The sequence below is a fragment of the Bos mutus genome, chromosome 3 (genome assembly GCF_027580195.1).
Source record: "Bos mutus isolate GX-2022 chromosome 3, NWIPB_WYAK_1.1, whole genome shotgun sequence".
NCBI classification, from domain to species: Eukaryota; Metazoa; Chordata; class Mammalia; order Artiodactyla; family Bovidae; genus Bos; species Bos mutus.
In genome coordinates, this window is record NC_091619.1 from 87,739,882 (window position 1) to 87,764,718 (window position 24,837).

Here is a 24,837-nt window from a genome sequence, read left to right on the forward strand (position 1 = left end):
ACCACTGTCTTAGAATTGAGACAGCCAGAGGAAGGGGCTGAGAGCACTCAGTCCCAGACCTAAGACCCTTTTCCGAGAGCCCTCCTCTCCCTGCTGTCTTCAGATGGTTTGCCATCATTCCTTCAGCATTTGGTGACACGATGTATCCTCCGGCCAGTGTGAAGCTCACTTGGCACAGTTCAATTTCTCAAAAACCCATAGTGCTTGTTTTCTGACAATACGTTCCAGGGATGGTGGAGGGGAAGACCTAAATCTTGTTTCCCTTGTAAGGCTGACCAGTGACTGAACTGGTACAGATGAGAAGTATCAGTGGAGTCAGGCACTCGTCTTTGAGCTCTGGCTCACAGGCTAGTGCACGTGGCACACTCAATAATTAAAGGCACGTTTCAGAAACATGCTAAGGGTTTCCCCTGCACGGTCTTTAAGCCCACTCATGTCCCAAGGGCTGCTTGAGGGGGAAACCCACTGTTTCCTTTGTCCTCAAGGAAAGCTTCTGAGACATGGTGGTGGGGCCCATTCTGTGCTTTTTTTGTATTACATTTGGTCCATGCTGCTTTCAAGTCCATTGCTTCTGTTTTAATTTCTGGACTCACTTTCCCTCTTGACCCTGATAATCAGATTTATTCTACCACCACTGGGGCTCCCCTTCAGCCCTGAATTCTAGCCTCTTATGGTCTAACTCTAGGAGTTGGACATGACTGAGCGACTTCACTTTCACTTTGCACTTTCATGCATTGGAGAAGGAAATGGCAACCCACTCCAGTGTTCTTGCCTGGAGAATCCCATGGACGGGGAGGCCTGGTGGGCTGCAGTCCATGGGGTTGCACAGAGTCGGATATGACTGAATCGACTTAGTAGTAGTAGATGGTCTAACTCATGCCTGGGAACCCAAAAACCTTGGTATTTCCCTCCAGTGGGCAATCCTATGGAGCCCCTAGGGACCCTAAAAGCTAGAACTAACGCAAAGAATTACCCCTTGGTCACCTGGTCTACCCCATGATCCATTGCATTCATGCTTCAGGGTGTAGTATCTTCCTCTAGGGCCTTCCCAGGTGTCAGTGGTAAAGAACCCATCTGCCAATGCAGGAGATGTAGGGGATGAAGTTTCTATCCCTGGGTCAGGATGATCCCCTGAAGAAGGAAATGGCAACACACTCCAGTATTTTTGCTTGGGAAATCCCATGGGCAAGAGGAGGTTGGCTGGCTACAGACAATGGGGTCACAAAGAGTCAGACATAACTGAGCAACACACACACACACACATAAACACACACACACACAAACACACACACACACACACACATCTTCCTCTAGCTCGAAGGGAATATATTCACCCAACAGCCACACTTACTTCCCAGCATTTATAGGGTATCTAGGAATGTGCTGGATTAGCATTATAAAAAAAGGAGAGGAGGTTTGTTATAACAGAGAAGAAATAGACTTTGGAACACAAGAAGACATTCAAGTTCAAAATAAAGCTGCATCAACTAGTCGTATGACCTTGGGTCAGTTAGTTGACTCTTTTAGCCTCTGTTGTCCCATCTGCCTAATGGAGCTAATTGCTATCTTATATGGTGATGGGTGAATTGGAATGTTCAGTGGGATTAAGCATTTAACATACTTGGCCTTCAGGAGCTGCTGAATGAATGGCAGCGCTGCCCAAGCCCACAGACACACTGGCAAATATTGGGGAAAAACATCAAGTGCTAGCCTCAAATATGGAGAAATTATCTGTTTCTCCCACTTCTTTGCCCCTGTGCCATCTTCTTCCTACCTATTAGCATGTGACCAGTTGTACTTATTAAATGAAGCAGGTTAATACTGAGATTGTTCCTTTATTTGTAAACTGGCTTTCTTAAACAGGGACCCAGTGTGCTGCCTTGAAATTGCCACCACAAAAGAGCACTGCACATTCCCCTGGGTGTGTGTGCTTGTGTGTGTGTGTGGAAAACTAGGCATGGTGTGTGTGTGATACTATGCAGGCCCTTTTATGTGTATTCTCCTATTTGCCCTTATTTATTAATTGTGGTAAAAATACTTAATATAGAATTTATCATCTAAACCATTTCTAAGTGCACAGTTCAGTTGTGTTAAATATATTCACCTTGCTGTATAACCCATCTTTAGAACTTTCTCACCTTGCAAAACTGAAACTTGATAATTCATTAAACATCTCCCCATTTTCCCCTCCTGTTAACTTCTGGAAACCACCACTCTACTTTCTGTCTCTGTGAGTTTGAATACTCCAGGTACCTCATGTAAGTGGAATCACACAGCATTTATCTTTTTAACTGGCTAATGTATTCTCTTGTTTAATCTTTAAAACCATTCTGTGACATGTGTGTGCATGCTCAGTCGCTCAGTCGTGTCCGGCTCTTTGTGACCCCATGAACTGTGGCCTGCCAGTCTCCTCTGTCCATGGGATTCTCCAGGCAAGAATACTGGAGTGGGTTGCCATGCCCCCCTCCAAGGGATCTTCCCGATCCAGGGATGGAACCTGTGTCTCCTGCATCTTCTGCATTGCAGGCAGATTCTTTACTGCTGAGCCACCAGGGAAGCCCCCCTGTGAGATATTCTTTATTATTATTTCTACTGATGCCTGAGGAAATAAAATCTCCAGGACATTAAGAAATTTGTTCAGTGTCACATAGTGCATGAACCAGGCAGGATTCAAACTCAGTTCTCATAGTTTCATGTTGGACCCCACAGGCACACATACATATGAATATCCTGGAAAATAGTGCAGAAAAAGTAGATAAATATGCTTTTATGTATACATTTAAATCTCTCTCTCTATACACACACACACATACACACATGTATTTATAAATATATAACTATATGCAGCATTATCTTAAAAAGAAAGAACTGTTTGGCTCCACATCTGTCTTAGAGGGTTCTTGTTGTGATACTTGGAAATAGGAGTATAACATTTTCCCTGGTGATGGCCACGCTTTGAAGTTTATTTGGGGAAACCTGTGTAGTTAATGGAAAGAGCACAGGCTGGGGAGTAAGGAGGATGGGGAGCTTACCATTTAAGCTTCAACATTTACCATTTGGGGAGCTCAGGTTGGTCAGTCTGCTTTCAGATGATAATAGCTATTCCCCAGCATGGCCCAGAGGGTCCAGGGAGGTGGTGTGTATGAGAATCCCACTTTGCCCCCACTCCATCTCCCCCTCCACAGCACACCCTTCTCAGGAAGCACTTTCCTACCTGTCTCTGGGTCCTGGGTTCTAACAGAGGCTGTTTTCCCCTTTCTTTTTCCTCCCTCTCTCCCTCCAACCTTCCTTCTCTCTTCCCTCCATCCTTCCTTCTCTCCCAGATCGTTTCACCTCTAAAGGCTCTTGCCCATGGACGAATTCACTAAGAAACTGAATTCCATGTTCAGGCTGACTGCAGAACTCCCACTGCTGTCAGGGAGATTTCTAGGCCTTTAATGAGGGGAGAATTTGATCCTAAGACTCCTTGTTAAGATAAAGACCTGGCTGGTTTATTAACTCTATCCAGCTGGGGTACAGACTCACAGAAAAATAATTAAACACTCCCTGCTTAAAGAAGGGCCAGAGCTGCAGAGAAAACCTGGCCTGGATCTTGCAAGAAAGAGGGGAAGGGTGATCCCTTGCTGCTTTTAGGAATCATTTCTTCTTGAGTGCCTACAGCTGATCTGAGAACTCTCTTCTCCCTTCCACACATCTGGCTGCTGCTGCTGCTAAGTCGCTTCAGTTGTGTCCGACTCTGTGCAACTCCATAGATGGCAGCCTACCAAGCTCCTCTGTCCATGGGATTCTCCAGGCAAGAGTACTGGAGTGGGGTGCCATTGCCTTCTCCGCCACATATCTGGACTTTATCATAAAGTGCACCTCAGAGTGGCAGAGTTTATTTATTCATTTGACAAATGTTTATCAAATATCTACTATGTGCCAGATACTATGCTGAGTTTGGGGTGAAAATTGACGTACTTAGGGGACATTCGGAGAAGGCGATGGCACCCTACTCCAGTACTCTTGCCTGGAAAATCCCATGGGTGGAGGAGCCTGGTGGGCTGCAGTCCATGGGGTCGAGAAGAGTCAGACATGACTGAGTGACTTGACTTTCACTTTTCAGTTTCATGCATTGGGGAAGGAAATGGCAACCCACTCCAGTGTTCTTGCCTGGAGAATCCCAGGGACAGAGGAGCCTGGTGGACTGCCGTCTATGGGGTCACACAGAGTCAGACATGACTGAAGTGAGTTAGCAGGGGACATTCAACTCATTAATATCATTTTATATAGAAAGAAATTGAGACCCAGGGAGAAGTAACTTATCTATGATAACAGATTCAGTCAGGACCTGGTCCCTCTTTTACTGATATAAAATACTTTCTCATGCTAAGCAGTTCTGCAGGTGGCTCAGTGGTAAAGGATCCACCTGCCAATGCAGGAGATACTGGAGATGAGGGTTCATTCTCTGAGTTGGAAAGATGCCTGGAGAAGAAAACAGAAATCCAGACCAGTATTCTTGTCTGGAAAATCCCATGGACAGAGAGGCCTGGTGAGCTACAGTCCATGGGGTTGCCAAAGAATCAGAAACAACTTAGCAACTAAATAACAATAACCCCCTCCATACCTCCTCTGGCCCTCCCTCATCTGTTAGGACTTTAACCCTTTTTGTTGTTGGCACCTCAGAGATTCAGCTGCTAGACAGTAAGCTCCCTTTGATGGAACCAGGCCTTCCACCTCTTGGCTGGCTCTGTAGCCTGTATCTCAGTAATCAGACGACTACAGGTAAATCGTTTATTAAAATAGATGGAATATAAGACTTCCCTGGTGGTCCAGTGGTTAAGACTCCATCTTGCAATGCAAAGGATGAGGGTTTGATCCCTGATTGGGGAACTATGATCCCACATATTGTGGGCCTACAAGCTGCAACTGGAGAGTCTGTGCACCACAAAAGATCCTGCGTGATGCAACTAAGACCCGATGTAGCCAAATAAATAAAACTGGAGAAAACAGTAGATGAAATTCAGTGAAGAAGACCTTTCTTCATTGTGAGAGAAAGTATTTAAATAGTCTTAAAAGAAGGGATAGTGTTCAAGAGAGAGATTAAGGATCAGATGGGGCATGTGCTTGTGTGTGTGTGTGGTGTGCACACATGCTCGTGTGTGGGGCAGGGGTGTATGTGAGTGTATAGGCCATTGTAGACCCAATAACCTAAGTGGATTCTGCATGAAACATGGTATGTTTGCAGAATGATAACTTTGAAAGCCTGTTCTGGAAGGTGTTTTCATGAGGCAGGCACATGGGGAGGAAATAGAAGGAGAAAGGACCTGAGGTATGTGTGGCTGCTGGGGGTGGAGTTCAAATCTCCATTCTCTGACTTACTAGTTGTGTGACTCTGGGCAAGTCCCTTATCTCAGCTTGTTTCCTTTTCTGTGAAATGATCATAATACTGACTACAGCAAGGTGATTGTAAGTATTAAGTGTAATCAGGCATGTCAACACCACGTGGCCTAGGGCCAGTTTCTTTTAGGTGTGCAGGATCAGTTAGTACTGTCTTTCAACAGAGGAAAGGGTTGTTTTGTGGTTGGTGATGCAAGGTCTAGAAGGAATCTTAGGGCTGATCATGAAGCATAAAATGTCAGACTGAAGAGTCTGAATCGTGTGTCCCTGATTTGGAAGGTGTTGGAGGTTTGTGAGGAGTGATGTGGACAAATCGTCTTTTTGCTTGCTTTTGTCTGTTTGTTGCTTTTAGAAAATTGTGCTTAGGATAGGAACACAGGAATGTGGAGGCAGATCCGGCAGGGAGTTGCTTAAAGGATTTCAGTGAGAAGAGAAATTCCTGAGAATAATGAGGTAGGAGGGGCCCCCCAGGTGGTTCTAGTGGTAAACAACCCGCCTGCCAATGCAGGAGACATAAAAGATGCAGGTTTGATCCCTGGGTCAGGACAGGACAACCCACTCCAGTATTCTTGCCTGGAGAATCCCATGGAAAGAGGAACCTGGCGTGCTACAGTCCATAGGACCGCAAGGAGTTGGACACGACTGAAGTGACTTAGCACACACGCAAGCAATGTGGCAGGAGAGGAATGGGGAGGCAAGGCAGAGATAAATGATCAGAGAACAACAAAAATAACATGCATTGCATACTTGCTATGTATAGGTATTGTTCTAAGCGTGTTAAAGACTTAGCTTATTTAATGTGTCAAATGTATTATCCTGTCCAATACTTAGAGCATACCTGAAGGTGAAACTCTTTTAATGCTACTCAGAGGTACGGAAACTGAGGCACAGAGACAATAAGGTGCAAAGAAGGCATATCTCCACCCCAACTCATTTAGAATGGATTAAAAAATTCTTCACGAAGCATGCTCACGTTCTGGAAAATTCAGGTTTTAATTTTCTACCTCTCTTCTGCACCCAATGTGAGTATTCAGTATGTTTCTTTTGAGAATGTTTTAGCCTGTTTTCTCCACGACTTACACGGAACTGTAATAGTGGTGTGCCTTTATAGATTTCATGAGCATATTGCCCCTGTCTTCATGATAGTCATTTTAAATAGTGGTTTCATATTTTATTGAGTGGATATACCAGAGCTATTTTTTTCCACTAATATGACCATCTTGGGACATAAATCTTTGACAGCACCTCTTATTATGTTTTAAAGATACATTTCCTGAATTTGAATTACTGGCTGAAATAGAGTGACTAATTTCATGGCTTTTAATTCACATTGCCAATTTGTTTTTCCCACAGGGTTGAACATACAACATCCTCAACAATGCAGAAGGCTATCAATTTCACTGCACCCTTGCTAGCATTGGGCATTATTGTTATTACTGGTAAAGTTATTAGAAGAAATAAGGTTAGTCACTTTAATTTTAATTTGCATCTCCTTTCCCCTCCCATGGGACTGATACTTGCAGTTTCTCTTTAGTTATTATTGTTATTTTTTTGGAGGCCATTCTTTCAAAGCAAAAATTTGTGTGTTAGAATGAAGTATACAATAGGGTGAGGAGTGGGGTAAAGTTGAGGAACCAGGAGGTTTTGAGCCTAACAAACTGGGAGAAAAGCCATGCTTTAATATCCACCAGCATCGGAGAAGGCAATGGCACCTCACTCCAGTACTCTCGCCTGGAAAATCCCATGGACAGAGGAGCCTGGTAGGCTGCAGTCCATGGGGTCGCTAAGAGTTGGGAACAACTGAGCGACTTCACTTTCACTTTTCACTTTCATGCATTGGAGAAGGAAATGGCAACCCACTCCAGTGTTCTTGTCTGGAGAATCCCAGGGATGGGGGAGCCTGGTGGGCTGCCGTCTCTGGGATCGCACAGAGTTGGACACGATGAAGTGACTTAGCAGCAGCAGCAGCATAGGGGAGGACAGATTCACTGGTAGACTGCTTGGAACCAGTGTCCATGCTGTTAGGGAAGAGGTGAGGCTTGCTGTCTATCTTCTGGCTAATATCTTCTTTTTAACTCTTATTATTCAAATGGAATATGTTCATTGCAGAAAAAATAAAGATAAGGAGGAAAGAGATAAAAATCACAGAGTTAAGGTGCAAAGAATATAGATTCCCAGTATTTAAAGATAAGTCCTTTGATGTTTTATTATATATGGTTACAGAATCTCTTTATATACACAACATTATAGGATATGTATACTACATACAGGGCTTCCCTGGTGGCTCAGTGATAAAGAATTAGCCTACCAATGTAGGAGACGTGGGTTCGATCCCTGGGTTGGGAAGATCCCTGGGGAAGGATTTGGCAACCAACTCTAGTATTCTTGCCTAGGAAATGCCAGGGACAGAGAAGCCTGGTGGGCTACAGTCCATGGAGACACAAAAGAGTTGGACACAACTTAGCAACTAAACAATAACAATATTACACACATTCCCACATCTGTATCTGCAGTTGGCTGCAGTTATTTCTGTCTTTTTTGTGTGTATATGACTGATACTATTTGTTGCCATATTCCTTTAACTGATAGAGGACCATTTGGCAAAATTTGGAGGTAGAAACATGGGATAAATCTTATGTGTGTGTTCATGTACATAATCACTTTGCTGCATCTCTGATAATTTTCTTCAAAGAAGTGTTGAAAAAGTTCCTACCTGGCTGACCTAATTATCTCTATGATGAAAGAATTAAAGCTGTAAAGGCAGATTTCTTCATAGGCTCAATTTATGGAAGAGGACCCCACTCTGTTCTTACAGTTCTTTCTTGTCTTTTAAAATTGGTTCTATGGGGATAGTTGGGTTTTAATGAGGCCCACCAGGCCAACAGGTCTTAAATTCCCAGTCAGAGGCAGAACTTTAGATGGAGGAGTCATCGCACTTGTGTTACACACCTGATATATGCTATGCTCTTTTATACATGCATAATCTAAATTTTCTAACCTCTCCAAAACCTCAAGTCCTGCGGCTGCAAAGTTAGGAATAATAAAAATACCTACTTTATAGGTTTGCTTAAATGATATAAAGAAGGCAAACATTTAGTAGAAGGACTGGAAGAAGTGAAAGGTCTCTCTTTTTGTATAAAGGGGCTGGAAGGATGTTCTTACCCTATCACTCACCATGACCTGCAGTAACGTTGGAAGCGCCACTGGGAAAAGGATCACCTGCAGACAATATGCAGGATGAGTGACATACACCGTCCTGTCCAATCCCTCCATCATCCTAGATGAAGGCGAACTATTACCTCCATTGTATTTATTTAAGGATTCAACAATAATTATAAGGTACCTTCTGTGGGCTGGGCACGATTCTAGATGTTTCAGACACAGTGGTGAACAGAGTCAAGTGCTTGCTCTCAGGTAACAAGCAATTGCATGAATATTTAGGTGGCAGTAAGATAATGTGGTGTTGAAGAAGATTCTTGAGAGTCCCTTGGACTGCAAGGAGATCCAATGAGTCCATTCTAAAGGAGATCAGTCCTGGGTGTTCTTTGGAAGGACTGATGCTAAAGCTGAAACTCCAATACTTTGGCCACCTCATGCGAAGAGTTGACTCATTGGAAAAGACTCTGATGCTGGGAGGGATTGGGGGCAGGAGGAGAAGGGGACGACAGAGGATGAGATTGTTGGATGGCATCACCGACTTGATGGATATGAGTTTGGATGAACTCCGGGAGCTGGTAATGGACAGGGAGGCCTGGCGTGCTGCAATTCATGGGGTCGCAAAGAGCCAGACATGACTGAGCAACCGAACTGAACTGAAGATAATGAGAGAGAATAAAGCAGAATATGGAGGATGATGGTGCAGGAAAGGAGGAGGTTGCTGTCATGTAGGAGAGTAAGGGGTGGTGTCTTTGATAGTGTGAAATTTGAGCAGAAACCTAAAGAAAAGGGAGTGAGTGAGTCACATGGATAAGCAGGGGAAGCACCTCTCAGGCAGAGGGAACAGCATCTGTAGGGAGCCCTGCGGTGGGATACGCTCACTGGAGGACAGTGAGGGGGGCGGCATGGAATGGGTTGGGATGACTTGGATGACAGGGAGTGTGGTGGGAGGAAATGAGAGAAGTGTGGGCTGTGAGAGAGGAGGAAATATTTTGTAGAGCCCTGTAGGACATTGTTAAGACTTTAGCTTCTACTGAATGAGGTGGGAGGTCCCACTGAAGGATTTAAATCAAAAGGTGATTTTATAAAGTATCACCATGGCTGCTGAGGGACCAAAGTCTAAAAGGGGCAAGAATGGAAGGTTGGAAACTTTCCAGGGAGGTGACTGCTGCAATTGTCCAAGCAGGAATATTGGGAACTTGGGTCTCAGTGGTAATGGGGTGGGTAGTGAGAAGGTGAGATTGAAGGAGGCAGAGCAGGCAGCCTTTGATGATGGACCAGAAGAGGGGAGTGAAGTCCAATATGATTCGAAGGTCTATATACCCAGGTCTGTCCTAGAATGGAGTTGCTATTTACTAAAAATAGGGAAGACAGGACGGAGCAGGGATCAAGATGTTGGTTTGGGGCATATAAAGTTTGAGATGTCCATGACATGGTCCAGTCGAGATGTTAGGTGTGTAGTTAAGTATCTGGCTCTGGGATTTTGGTGAGAGGTCTGGGACAAACATTTAAGAGTCATTGGTACAAACAAAGTATTTAAAGCCAGGAGTAAGATCATGGAAAGTGAAGTAGCCAGAGGACTGAGGCTTCCAACTTCTCAAAGTGGTGCAGGTGAAGGGAGTCTGTTGCACATGAGGAAATACAAACTTGGGAGTCAAGCAATTTGCTTCACAGTAAGAGACAGAGATGGGAATCTGTGCTCAAGGGTCTGACCCTGAAGTCTGTGTTATTAACCCCTCAGTAATACTCCAAAGGCTGGAGCAAAGAAGTCTTTTCCTAGAGACATGAATCATGGGTGGTTTGCCAGGGCTTCACCTCTAACTATGCTGGGATAGCAAGCTGAGCCCTCTGCTGCTGCTAAGTCGCTTCAGTCGTGTCCGACTCTGTGCGACCCCAGAGACAGCAGCCCACCAGGCTCCCCAGTCCCTGGGATTCTCCAGGCAAGAACACTGGAGTGGGTTGCCATTTCCTTCTCCAATGCTTGAAAGTGAAAGTGAAAGTGAAGTCACTCAGTCGTGTCCGACTCTTAGCGACCCCATGGACTGCAGCCCACCAGGCTCCTCCGTCCATGGGATTTTCCAGGCAAGAGACTGGAGTGGGGTGCCATTGCCTTTTCCGAGCTGAGCCCTCAGGTCTGAGCAAATAAGACACTTCTCTTTTGCTCCTACAACCTGACGACTCATCTATCAGCCCCACCTGGTGTAGTACTCAAGGATCTCAGGGGAGCAAGAAAGGTCTGGTAATTAAGAAAGATTCCTTTCCTGAGCTGCAGTGGGTCACAGTGACTGTCAGGGTTAAAAGATTGATGGCTTCATAAAGACCACCTGAAAAGGCAATTGACCAGTAAGGGGAAAAAAACTCATTGCCACCCACCCAGTGCTGCAGCGTCTTTATTTCGAGACCTGCCCACAAACAGAGCTACTTGGAACTGCTTGTACCAGTCACTACTTGGCCCCATTTTATGGCTGTAAATAATCCTCAACAACCAAAGGATGTGTTCCTGCATTCCCTGATCAAAGTTGTATCTTCCTGGTTCCTTGACTGGATGTGTAGGGACAAATAAAACTCAGTTCCCTTACTCTCAGGGGTTCATCATGGAGACCGCCACTGCATTCAAGATACTCAACAAGTCCAATATTCTATTCTATAATATCACATGTATTTAAAAATTCACTTCTCTAGTGATATGAGAATCAGAGTCCAGCATGTAGTAAATACTCATTAAGTTATTCACAGAAGTGTGTGTGGAGTTGTAGACAGAGAGTCCAGAATTAAGCCAATCTTGCAGCTATAGCTTTGCTAAGACCAAAGCTTCATGATGTCAGATACGTCACTCCTCCCTGCATCTTAGTTTGCCTATCAGTCAAAAAGGGGTTTGGATTAAATTATCCTTGAAGATCTTTTATTGACTGATTGATTTTTAATTGAAGTATAGCTAATATGTTTCCCTGGTGGCTCAGATGGTTAAAAAATCTGCCTGCAATGTAGAAGACCTGGGTTTGATCCCTGGCTTGGGAAGATCTCCTGGAGAAGGAAATGGCAATCCACTCCATTATTCTTGCCTGGATAATTCCATGGACAGAGAAGTCTGGTGGGCTACAGTCCACGAGGTTGCAAAACAGTGAGATACGACTTAGTGGCTGAACAACAACGAATATTCCATTATACACAGACACACCATATCTTTTTAAATCTATTCACCTGTTGACACTTAGGATGCTTCTGTATTTTGGCTGTTGCAAATAATACTGCTATGAACACTGGGGAGCATGTATCTTTCCAAATGAGTGTTTTTGTTTCTTTCAGATAAATACCCAGGAGTGAAACTGCCAGGTCATATGGTAGTTCTGTGTTTAGTTTTTTGAGAAAACAGTTTTCCATACTGTTTTCCACAGAGGCTGCACCAATTTACATTTCCACCAACAGTGTAGGGGATGGGGTTTCCTTTTCTCCTTGGAGATCCTTTAGATCAAAGGCAAGATGTGTTGAAAGGTCTGAAAAGCCCCAGTAAAATCTCTCTTCCTAAAATGCTGTTAAATGCCATGATGTGTCTTGATAGGATAGGCATTCTAGAGGGTTTAAGAAAAGAAAGCTCCTCCATGCCTCCTGTGTGCAATTGGCCCTTGTCTTTGTGGAATCAACCTCCCCCCAACCCCCCAGTATTCTTTAGATCACAGTTCCCCAGGAGTTTAGCCCAATGGGAGACTTGGCTGGGCAGGTTGCCATGGGGCAGCCCAACAGTGGCAAGGTGGAAAATCTATGAATTACCTTGCCTTTTTAAGTGCCTGCCAGCATCCGTGCATGTGCTGGCCAGGAATATTGCCATTATAGAGCTTGCTCACACCTTAAGCCAAATGACTCCCCAACCCAGAATTCAGGCAGATGGAAGAAGGCATGCTGCAAGGCAGAAAGTTACTCTTTTCAATCAATACATCCTGAAAGAGAACTTGCTCTATTTTTACCTTAAGTAGAGGAAGCTGCCTTCCGGGGGGCTCCTAGAGTGGAGTTTGCCTAAGGCGGACCCCTCCCCTGAGGCTGCTCCCTCCATTCTTGCTGCCATCAGATTAGTTCTGGCCTGGCTTCTTTTTTTTTTTTTTCTCAACAGGACAATTATGAAATCTTCAGTGAGGATCTGTCTCCAATCTCCTTGCAATCCAGTTTTCATTAAGGAACTAGAGTCATCTATTTGGAAAAAAATAAAAGAGAAAAGAAAATATACCAACCAAACTAGGTCATGCTATCCTCAGGCTCAGGAGCCTTCAAAAGTCTCCCCTGCTTAACATCAAGACAAACACCCACCACGGCCTGCAGGACCCAGGCAGTGTGGCCTGTCTACCCTTCCAGTCTCTTTTGGCCAAATTATGTCATGTCCCTTCACTCATTAATTCCATCCATTTTGGGTTTCTTGAATTTTCTATGTTCCCTCCTGCCTTGGGGGTTTTGCCTAATCTTCTCTTTCTGCTTGGGGTCCTTTCCTTACTCCCTTTTTTTTCTTTCTTCTTGGATGAAATTTGCCTCCTTGGAGAGCCTTTCCCTATTCATTTCACCTGAAGTTAAAGCTCTCAGTCTTTTTCTGGCTCAGCTAATTGTCCGTTACAATGTGCAGATGCTTTTTTTCATTTGTTTATTTGTGTTTTCCCCACCACTCCTATTAAACTGTGAACTGTAAACTCCAGGGAAGCAGAAACCATTTCCGTGTTGTTTATGGTTGTCTTCATCTCCAGGGCTTGCTTCAGTGCCGAGCTGGTACTCCATCATTGTTTGCCAAATGATTAATCTGGTTCTGCTCAGCTTCCTAGTGAGATCCTTCACCCCAGCCCACTTCTCCTGCCATATCAGAGTACCACCCCCTAAGGGCAGTATTCTTCGAGCCTCTGCTCCTGTGATTGCCCTGTGCCTTCTGCCTGAAATACACTTCTTCCCTATTTTCCTCCTGAAAAATGAACTCAGCCTTCAAGACTCAGCTCAAATATCATCTCTGCTTTGATGCCTGTCCCCATGCCTCCTGGCAAAATGAAAAGCATATGCTCCATGGTTTGTGCACATCTGAATCACAGCCTTTGTCACTCAGCATTGTCCTCACGCTTTTCTGTATCTATTTTCCCCACAAGACGGACCTCTTGGGAGCAAAGAAGAGATCTAATTCATCTTACATTTCCACTTCTTAAAAGTACTTATCACATAGGAAGGTTGGATAAAGGCTTTTGGAGGGGATGCATACATTAATAAATAAAAGCATGTCCTTGGTGAAATTTCTCTGTATGGAATCTTCCTCTCTGAGTAATCCTTATGTACTGACACCCTGTTTGGATATTCTTTCCTGGGAATTTTCTCTGGGGTTCCTGCTTTAGGGAGACCATCTCTCTGTGTTTTGTCTTCTAGGATTATACATCTGGTTTGGTTTAGAAAGCAGAGTTAGCTCTTGCCTGCTTTTTAAAAGGAACCTGGCAGTTCATACATGTCCCGTGGTAGGTAGGGGCTTCCCAGGTGGCTCAGTGGTAAAAAAAAAATCCATCTGCCATGCAGGAGATGCAGGTTCGATCCCTGGGTCGGGAGGATCCCCTGGAATAGGAAACAGCAACCCACTCCAGTATTATTGCCTGGAGAATCCCATGGACAGAGGAGCCTGGTGAGCTATAGTCCATGGGGTTGCAGAGCACTGGACACAGCTGAGCAACAGAGCACACATGCAGGGGAGGTAGGATAATAAGTAGCCAAGCTTCCCCAAATACTTGTTTTTTCTTTCTTTCTTTTTTTCACTACTTGTCCCAGTCTGGTAGAACTGGTTGTTAAATATTCATTCATTCATTGTCTAGCCATTGTTCTCCTGTTATTTGCCAGATACTGTTTTGGTGTTATGTTCACAGTGATGCAAGAGATCCTGTTCCTAAAGTATTTTTCTTGGAGGGGGAAGCACTTACAGACAAACAACGTGATCAGTGCTCTGATGCAGTGTATGTTTGCAGAGTCATGTGGGAGTAGGAGTAAAAAAGGCTTCCATCTACCTGGGGGGTGGGGGGTGTTAAGGAAGTCTTCTTAGTCCAGAGACTCTTTGTGTTGACTTTTGATAGATGAATAGAATTGTTTGATGGGAAAGGGACATGAGAAAGGGAGGAAAAGAAAATGAGGGGAGGGACAGGGAACAGCACACACAAAGGCAGAAGCAAGGGGTGGTAGGTGTGGTTTAAAGTCATGAGAAGCTCACAGAAGTCCAGAGCTTTTGCTGCCCAGTTTGATGTGTGGGTAGCAAGTGCCAGCATCACCTGGGAACCTTCTAGAACAGCAGAATTTTGAGCTTCACACTGGACCAACTGGGCTTCCCTGGTGGCTCAGATGATAAAGAATCATCCTGCACTGCAGGAGATCCACGCTGGATCCTCGGGTTGGGAAGATCCTCTGGAGGAGGGCACAGCAACCCACTCCAGAATTCTTGCCTGGAGAATTCCACGGACAGAGGAGCCTGGTGGGCTACTGTCCATGGGGTCACAAAGAGTTGGACATGACGGAGGGACTAACACACACACTCACTGGACCAGTGAAGTCAGAATCTACATTTTACCAAGATCCCCAGGTGGTTCCTGTCCACATTAAAGTTTAAGAAAAAGTAGCTAAGGAGGTGTTTTTCTGGCCATGACATGCATCAAAATCATCTGCAGGGCTTATTAACAGACTGGATCACTGAGTCCTACCTTAGAGTTTCTGAATGAGTAGCCCTGGGTGGACCTGAGAGTGTGCATTTCTCAGAATATGTGATGAGATGTGTGCTGATGCTGACTAGGTGATGCTGATGCTTCTGGTCTGAGGACCACACTTGGAGACCCACTAGGGTTGAGTATAGTGGGAAGGGTAATTTCTGGGAAGTGAGCTTGGGCAGGTAGCAGGATTCAAATCCCAAAGGGCTCTGATGGGGAGGCATGGGCTTTATCCTGGAATGCTGTAGACATCTGCAGAGTTTTGATGCTGGAGGGTGAAGTATTCAGACTTTTCTTTGGGGAAGATCACTCTGGCAGCATGTGGTAGATGAGCTGGGGAGTGTCAAGATGACGGACTGTCACTGTATTCCAGGTGAGACTGATGAATTCTGAACTAAGGCAGTGGAGTTGCTCTCAAGACAAATTTGGGGGTCAGAATTTTGGGGAGTCAGTGAGTAATTGACTATAAGGGTGAGAATCACAAACCTCCCACCTACCCGGAACCTGGGTGCATATCACAGCCCGTGACTCCTTCCCTGCCCAAGGCTGTTGCCCTTTCATGCCCAGAAAGCTGCTCTGTTTCATCTGCCTCCTTTTCACAAGCGTGCCTCTGGCTTCCTCTGACAGGTTTCAGCCTGCAGTGTTTGAAGAAAGGGGTGCAGTGCAGTAAACCATTCAGAAATAGGATTTATTAATGGGAGGCATGTAATTACTGCCAGACACAGCAATCTGAAGAGTTTATGGCCTAAGTGTTTGGTGTCATTCATTAAAACAAAGTGGGTTCTTGGCATGGACACTGTCACCCTGTGACCAGACCCATCTGTTTCTGTGATAGCCCCTCCCCCACCCCTGCATCTGCAAGTTGAGCCAGGCTGGAAAGGCAAAGGCAGATAAATCACAGGGCAGGGGCTTGGCTCCAGGGACCATGGCCCTCGCCTGGACCCCTTGGATGGGCTGGTCCCAGTTCCCAGCAGGGCTCCTGGAGGGGCTTGTGCCCTGAATGCTTTCTGTCTGGAGGGCTTCTGTTTCTGCAGTAACCTGTCAGCAGACCCTCTGAAGAACATCCTGCACACTTAAGACTTCTCCAAAACCTTCTTCCCACCCATTTCACTTCTTAGTCAACCCTTACTGAACCCTGGGATGCAGGGAGCAGAGCTTAGCATCCCCTTGTGACAAGTGGAAGCCTAGAAGTTCTGGTGAGTCTCCCAAAATCCTAGGGCCTGGAGGACAAGCTTGTGCCAAGACCCCATGAAGCCATTCCCACTTCTCCACCAGGTAGGCTAGGCTGGCCCCACTCCAGGATGAGAGTGCTACTTTGCTTTGAGGACAGACTGGGCTGTGAGAGGCACAGCTCCTGCAGGCCTTGGGTTCAAGCCCAGGATTTCTCTTGCCTAGTCCTGTGTTCTTGGGAAAGACGCTCTAAGCCTCAGTTTCCTCAGAGAGAAAATGGAGGGAACGAGGTCAGCTCTTTCCCAGGGCCCTCTGAGAACTAAGAGGCCTTGCAGGGCTTGGCGCTGGCTGGTCCTCTTTCCCGTGACTTGTCATCATCTTCAGGCCTCCCAAAAAGCCCTGTAGTACTTGACACAGGGGTGCTGAGCTCAGATGAGATAATAGAGGGAATATGCTTTGGAAAATTCAAGCACACCATTCAAATGTGAGGTAATAATAGGAACAACGAATCTGCCGTAACCCTGCCAAAAAAACCCAGCAACTTTTGAGACAAAAAGCAGACCTGGATTCTAGAGTCCTCATCATCATGATTGGTTTTGGACAGAGGAACTTTTCTGCCCTTTCAAACATCTATCTCAAAAGGTTGTTTTGTTCCGAGACTTGCAGAGGCCGATATGGGGGGAAATGGATAACTGGCAGGTACTTGTGTGCTAATTAGGAGGCTGAGGTGCCTGGAACTCTTTCGGTGACTGACACCTTATATATCTTTGTATTTGCTAGTGCCCAGCACAGGGCCTGGCATAGGTAGATACTCAGTGATTATTTATTAAATAATTGGAACCAAGCTCGATTCTGTCCTATCCTGTGGGTTCTTTGAAGGCAGGGCCTGTGTTTTACTCATTTCTCTCTTCCCAGGGCCAATCCTAGTGTCTGGCACAGAGTAGGTGCTTAGTCAATTCAGGCTGGATAGAAATTAAGCCCCATGAAATATAAGGCAGACATATCTAGTGTCTGCCCTGAACCACAGGAGAACCCGGGGCTCCAGGTAGGAAAGGAGTCTGGGATTTGTAGCCGGAGTCAGTACTGGTCAGATGACAGGCTCACTTCAAAGGCACGCGGTGGGGAGGGGAGGGGACTGTGGTTTCTCCAATGCCTTCTTGGCTGTGTGGGAGCTCTTGTTGGCGGCAGAGGTGGGGAGGGGAGGTTGGCAGCCCAGTGGAGGCCTCAGCCGGGACTTCAGGATGGAACAAATGAGCCAGAGGAAAGGAAGCAACTCAGATGGAGACGAATGCGCTTAAAATCTCCTTCCCCTCTCTGCATCCGCCGGAACAGATGTGGCAGTTCTGTGTGTGTGTGTGTGTGTGCGCGCGTGTGCATGCACGCATGCACATGTGTGTGTTGGAAGGAAAACAGGCTTTACAGCCAAATAAATCTCTGCGCCTATCCCCTCAGTGCAAAGCCAGGGCTGTGGGATCTTGAGTATGTTTTATTTTTTTTTCTGAATCTCCATTTCCTCATCTTAAAAAATGGGATCAGTGATTCTTACCATCCAGCGTGGCTGTGGCTATGCAGGGTGTTTTGTAAGCAATAAAACAGCCGTTTATGAAGCACCTGCTCTCTGCTAGGCACTGAGCCTAGTAGCTGGATGGATTTAATCTGTAATCCCCTTAACCATCCTGTGAGGTGGTGATTATCATCTCCAGTCTCCAGAGCAGAGCAGAGGAAGCTGAAGTTCAGAGGCAAGGAGCAATTTGCTCAAGGGAGACTGCCAGAAATTCAACTGGGTTCTCTTTGTAGAGATTACACTATGGAAACACACAGGGTGATTGTATTTCATGAATCTCGGTCAAGCCTAAAACTCTCCCGCAGCGGCAGTTTTCCTTTATTGTCAGCACTTTTTCCTCTTCATCTCCCTTTTGTAAAAAAGCTAAACCTTTGGCTAACCTGTCTGTCTGTGGAAGAAGGGTGAGCTCTACTCAGTGATTTCAATGTGATTTGATTCTCTTTGTCCAGGTGCTTTTTGGTTTCCATGGGACAGAGATCAGGAAATTATGTCTAGGTGTTTGTAAGAGGGAAGTGGAAAAGCTGCTGAGACTTAAACTTTTGGACCATCCAACAGCATCTGAAATATCAGAACTATCATTCCAAAAAAAACCTATCAACCCTTTTGACATTTTTGGGAGTCTTTCTTTAAAGCCTCAGCCAAATATGAGGTAAATGTGGAAGGTCAGGAAAGCCAGTTCACTTTTATTAAAATCTACCACGTGCCTGGACGCTCCTCATGGTCACCCTGTATGGTAGGTATTGTTAGATCCACTTGCCACCTAAGGATACTCAGAAAGGTTAACATTTGTCTGAGATCACACAAGGATGAATCTCAAAGTCAAGATTCAAACCTTAGACTAAAACACAGGCTCTTTTTTCTGCCATTTCCTGTTTCCGAGTCCCCAAGTCTACAGATGTAAATTGTTGCTTTCTCTACACTCCTTCTTTTGGGAGCCTGGCCCTTTTTTATGCATGGCCCCAGGCAGATCTGGAGAAAAGGCATACCTGCGGTTTCAGAAGAAAAAGGCCTTAGCATTGTGACTGCAGGAGACCACCAAAGGCAGCATCAGCAAAGGCAGATGATCCCAACTTTTGGAAGATGCTCTTTGTGAAATGGATACCAGTTGGATGCTTGTATTTTTGGGTGTGAGTTCCAGCACCAGGAGCAGGCTGTATCTTTTTTTTTGGTTTTTTTTGTTTTTGTTTTGGCAGGGTGGGTTGGGCTTTCTAGAGGAGGAAGAAAGAAGCAGGGAAGGGAAGCTCCCTAAAGCTCATTCAGTTCAAAACAAGTATCATGGCTTTAAGTCACATAATTGCAGATCCCATTATTGAGTGGTTTTATTTAGATCCAGGTCACTGAAGGTGGAAGATGTCCTACCTGTCCCTCCTGATTTAATTTTTAATGAACTTTTGAATTGAAGTCTGGAAAAAAATCAAAACAAGCTACCAAATTCTTGGTTAGCAGGCGATCCCGAGAGTTCTTTATAGAACGCTGGAAAACTCACAGATTTTGGAGTTTATGAGAGGAGAGTTCAACTTTCAGCCATGTCACTTATCTGTGTGGCTTTGGGGAAGCCGTCTAGCATCACTGACCTCAGTTTCTTCATCTGTAAAATGAGTATAATAATACCTGCTTTAGAAAGTTGTCCAGGTGGTCAAGTGCTTAGCAGACAGTCATTAAATGTTAGTTGCTCTTTCCTCCCTTTATCACAAAGTGCAAACTCTTTACCTAAATTCTCGCAGGTAGAGAGCTGGGCATGAGTGATGACCTGTAACTTTTGGGACAGCTCAGATTCGCCCAGATCGTTGGCAGGGCCCATCAGCCGTGGTTTAAGACTTAAGCCAATGCCCAATATGTCATTATGGAGCCTGCAGAAGTGATTACTAATGTTGCTTTTCCAGTTCACTGTGGAGCAGAGGGGAGAGTTTTTCACACTGCTGGCGCTTTGTTGGAGCACGACGATACAAATCACAGATGGCTTCCTCGGCAGATGTGGCTCTGTGGAACCACAGTGTGGGTTTACAAGGGGTTTAATGAAAACCTGGCACCCTTCCAGGCTTGAATCAATCCTCCGGGGTTCTCGGCTCATGCACGTTAGGGCCAATCTGCAAATGTCCACCCTGATGACGGTGAGGGGAGTACGAGGGTGAAAAGTTTTTACCTGGGAGACAAAGCCAAACCTACGCGGCTAAGTTCACAGCCTTGGGGGCCTGGGAGGTGGAACGGTGACGTGGAAGGGAAGTTGGTAGGAGGAGGGAGGTCTCCAGCTGGAAGGTATTCAGATGGCTGTTGCCTGGCTGGGGGTGAGCGGAGCCCAGGACAGAGCGATGACTTTCCCAGATGCTTGGGACTCACTCACACTCTTTTCTTCCTTGCTGTGGGTTAAGCTAAACGGGGTGAACGGGAGCCGCAAGTCAGGGATATGGAATAAAAAAATAGTTTCAATTTAGTTGACAATATAAACTGGAACTGGATTGGACTATCACTGCCTCTGCTTGAAATGCGATTGCTCTTCAAATGGTTACCTTGCTATTATTTCCTCGTCTGTTTTATTTTGGTGTCCATGTCATCTTCTTGGATAAGCCTTCTTTATCAACATCCTAAAAGAGAACCTCCCAGCCATAGCCTATCTGAGCTGTATATTTGTTTCATAATATAATCACAATTTATTTGCCTGTTTGCTTTCTGTTTTAGTCCCATAGTAAAACACATTGTTCCTTAAAAGAAAGAGCTCATGACCGAAATAGCCCAGCACCCAGTGGAGTACCTGGCACATTGTAGACATTCAATAAATATTGTTGGAAGAATGAATACATTTCAGGACAAAAATAAGATAGATCAGTGTTCGTAGCTTAACACCATGATTAATAAGCTGTGAAACTGTCCAAAATACATAATCTTTCTTAGTCTGGGATTCTTCATCTGTAAAAGGGATAAAAATACAATATATTTTTATCTACTGTTTATGTAGAGTAGTGTCTAATGCATAAGAAATAGTCACTAAGTCAAAGCTACTATTATTCAGTCATTGAAGAATTAAGTTAACCACTAATACATATTTACCAGTATTTCCATTCAGCTAATATTTACTGAGATCTAGCCTGTGCTGTGCGCCCTACTAAGCACTTTTATATGCATTATCTTATGTGATTCTTGACAACAACCTTGGGAGAGAGTCTTCCCACTTTAGAACAAAAGAAACAGAGATTCAGAGGGATTAAGCGGCTTGACCAAGCTTACACAGCTACTGAGTGGCAGAAGCAGTATTAACTCCATTTCTATTTTTAAAGCCATAATTTTCCTCCATAATTCCAGGCTGCTTCCTATTAACACTCGCTCTGGATAAATAAACATAAAGAAGCCACATTCTCTGTCCTCTGGGGGCTCTGGTTTAGGTGATAAGACATGTGTAAGAGTAAAACGAATACTAATAAAAACCCATGTTTTTTCACTCTGCTTTGAAGTTTACAAAGCTTGTTCCAATATTTACAATACATTCGAGTTTTAAAAACTGATTAACCAGGATACATAAATAATTCAAACAAGTCAATAAGAAAAAGACAAACAACTCAATGGAAAAACTGACCGATTGTGAGCAGGCATTTCAAATGGCTAATAATCACATGAAAAGATGTGTGGAATTACTGATCACAGGGAAATTCAGATGAGAACAATGCGATACCATTTGTCATCCATCAGACTGGCAAGAAGAACAGAGACTATCAAGGATTGATGAGGATAAGGATGCCAAGGTGGTGCTAAAAATTGGTAAAATCAGTTTGGGAAGTAACAGTGAGTAGAGGTGACCATGAACATGCCCTGGCAACCAGGGCTGCCTCTGGGGAGCAAAAATCCTAGAAAAACTCTTGCCTATGCGCAGAAGGAGAGAAAATGTTCACTTTCATCATTTTATCTGATATTGAAATGTTGGAAATAATCTAAAAGCACATCAATAGGGGAATGGATAAATAGACTGGTCATTTGTAGATGAAATATGAAACAACAGCTGAAGGAATCAGAGCTCCACTTAGTGACAGGGATAAATTGCAGACACATACTGTTAAATAAAAAAGAGTGAGTTGCAGAAAGACAGACAAGATAATGTCCTTTATACACATTTTAAAAAAACACGTAAAGTAAACCCGCATGTTTAAAATGAACTCTCTTTACATGACGTAAATATCTGGTCAGGAAGAGTATTTACACTATGCAATAGTAATTACTTCTAGGGGAGAGTTGGAGGATTGAGGTCAGGGAAGTTTGCAAAGAGAACTTCTACTGAACCTTCAACTAAATGTTTTAATTAAAAAAAAAAAAAAATCTGAAGCCAATACAGCAAAATGTTAGCATTGTTAGATCTAGGTGGTGGGTTCAGCCGTTTGTTCTGTCAGTCTCTGAACTGTTCTGTATGTACAGGATATTTTATAAAGCAAGCAACGATCCACTAATCCACGTCTTCTTCCCTAACCTTATTCAATGTGCCCCACATTTAAAACTTTGGAAGCAGCAATGGAAGAGAAGATACCCATTCTACAGGCTTTCCTCTCCTGGCACCTGCCTTTTTCGTTTGTGCACATGAACGGGGTAAAGTACCAGGCAGATGGAAAATAGACTAACTGATTTTCTTTAGGAAGGGCCTGCAGCTCTGGTGTGGGCAGGGATAGAGGTAAGACAAAAAAGGGAGACAACCAGAAGAGCAAGAGGTGCTAAGGTTTTGAGAAAAGGCTGGAGAAACTGAGGTTCAGAGATGCAGAGTCATTTATCCAAGGCCACAGAGAGGCAGAGCTGGAATCTGCCTCTGGTTACCTGCTCCCATATTCAGGCCACAGGCAAGTGCTGGGGGCAGGAGGAGGGACACTGGCCTCGCAGGTCTAGGGCAAATCCCAGCCCTGTTGTTTAGCAGCAGTGAGACCTTGGGCACCCCACCTGACTCTCTGAGATTAAGTCACTCTTACTTTTCTCAGACGGACCTTGGGAGGAACATGTAATGTGTGTAAATAGGCTAGTGGGAAGTGCTGGGTCTAAGTCTTGGTATTTATTCCATAAACAGTTACCATCACCATCTGCATCATCATTTCAATTTGTTTCAACCATTCTTTAATAACTTCAGTAACTATTTCTCTCTCCCTACATTTTCCCCCTGCCCCCAATCAATGTCAGGGCAGTTTCCTTGAGGGCAAGTAATCAGTTTACCTGTGTCCAGGGATTGGTCTGTCAGCAATGAAGTCTGTCAGATCTTCCCTTCTAGTAGCAACTATTCAAAACAAACAAACAAACAAACAAAACAAAACAGCTCCCTCCTTGCACCCATTCAAGCTTTTATTTTGTTATTGTCACGGTCTTAATAGTTTTTTCTCTTTATTGTTGTGGAGTGTGCTGTAAATCATTACTAGCATTATTTGTTTTGCTTCCTCAATTGATTTGACCAGTTCTGTTCAGTTCAGTTCAGTTACTCAGTTGTGTCCAACTCTTTGTGACCCCATGGACTGCAGCACCAACTCCCGGAGCTTACTCAAACTCATGTCCATTGAGTCGGTGATGCCATCCAACCATCTTATCCTCTGTTGTCCCCTTCTCCTCCTGCCTTTAATCTTTCCCAGCATCAGGGTCTTTTCAAATGAGTCAGTTCTTCACATCAGGTGACCAAAATATTGGAGTTTCAGCTTCAGCATTAGTCCTTCCAATGAATATTCAGGACTGATTTCCTTTAGGATTGACTGGGATCTCCTGGCAGTCCAAGGGACTCTCAAGAGTCTTCTCCAACACCACAGTTCAAAAGCATCAATTCTTCAGCGCTTGATTTGACCAGTAGAGATTCCTTTAAACCAGTGTCTGTCCTTTTGATGTGTCTCCAATGATCTCTCAGTACTTCCTCATTCTCTGGCATAAGATGTTCCAGACTTACCTTGTAATTCCTTGCCCCAGGGCCAGAATCAGCTCTTTTTCCAAGGAGCTCTGGTTCTTTTTGGTGGGGAATGGGATTTAGAAACTAAGATTTGGACATTATGTGTGCTCTATATTACAGGGGTATCATTGCTTTGGGGACCTTTCAGTACAGAACTAAAATAAATAAATAAATGTATATGTGTTAACCTATCTCTATCTCTGCTTCTATCGAAGTCTGTGATAGTTAATTTAAATGTCAACTTGGTTGGACACACATTATTCTGGATGTTCCTACAAGGATGTTTTTGGATGAGTTTAACATTTAAACATGTGACTTTGAATATAGCAGATGGCCCTCCATAATGTGGGGGGACCTCATTGAATTGGTGGAAAGCCCGACTATGAAAAGACTAATTTTCTCTGAGCCAGAGAGAATTCTGCAGCAGATAGCCTTTGATTTGAATCACAAGTTGGCTCTCTTTTGGATCTCTAGCCTGCTGACCCACCCTGTAGCTTTTGGACTTGTCAGCTTCCATAACGGTGTGACCCAGTTCTTAAAAAAAAAAACCAAAAACAAACCCTCTCGCTATATATACACCTTGGGTATGTTTCTCTGGAGAACCCTAACATGAAGTCTAAAATCCCTAGTTCAAATCTAATATGATTGGGTTCTTGCTCAGCTAACTCATTCAGATTTGTTTCTTAATTTTTTACAGTGAGAATCCCAGTTTCTACTCATTTATTCTAAACCAAACACACATAAGTCAACTATCCTGGGCTCTTCAAAAATGTCAGTGCCATGAAAGAAAGAAAGAAAAAGGGCATAAGAACTATTGTATACTAGAATCTGCCTGTAACTCAGGAGTCTCAGGAGACATGGGTTCGATCCCTGAGTTGGGAAGATCCCCTGGAGGACGAAATGGCTGCCGACTCCAGTATTCTTGCTCAGAAAATCCCATGGACAGAGGAGCCTGGTGTGCTACAGTCCATACGGTTGTAAAGAATTGG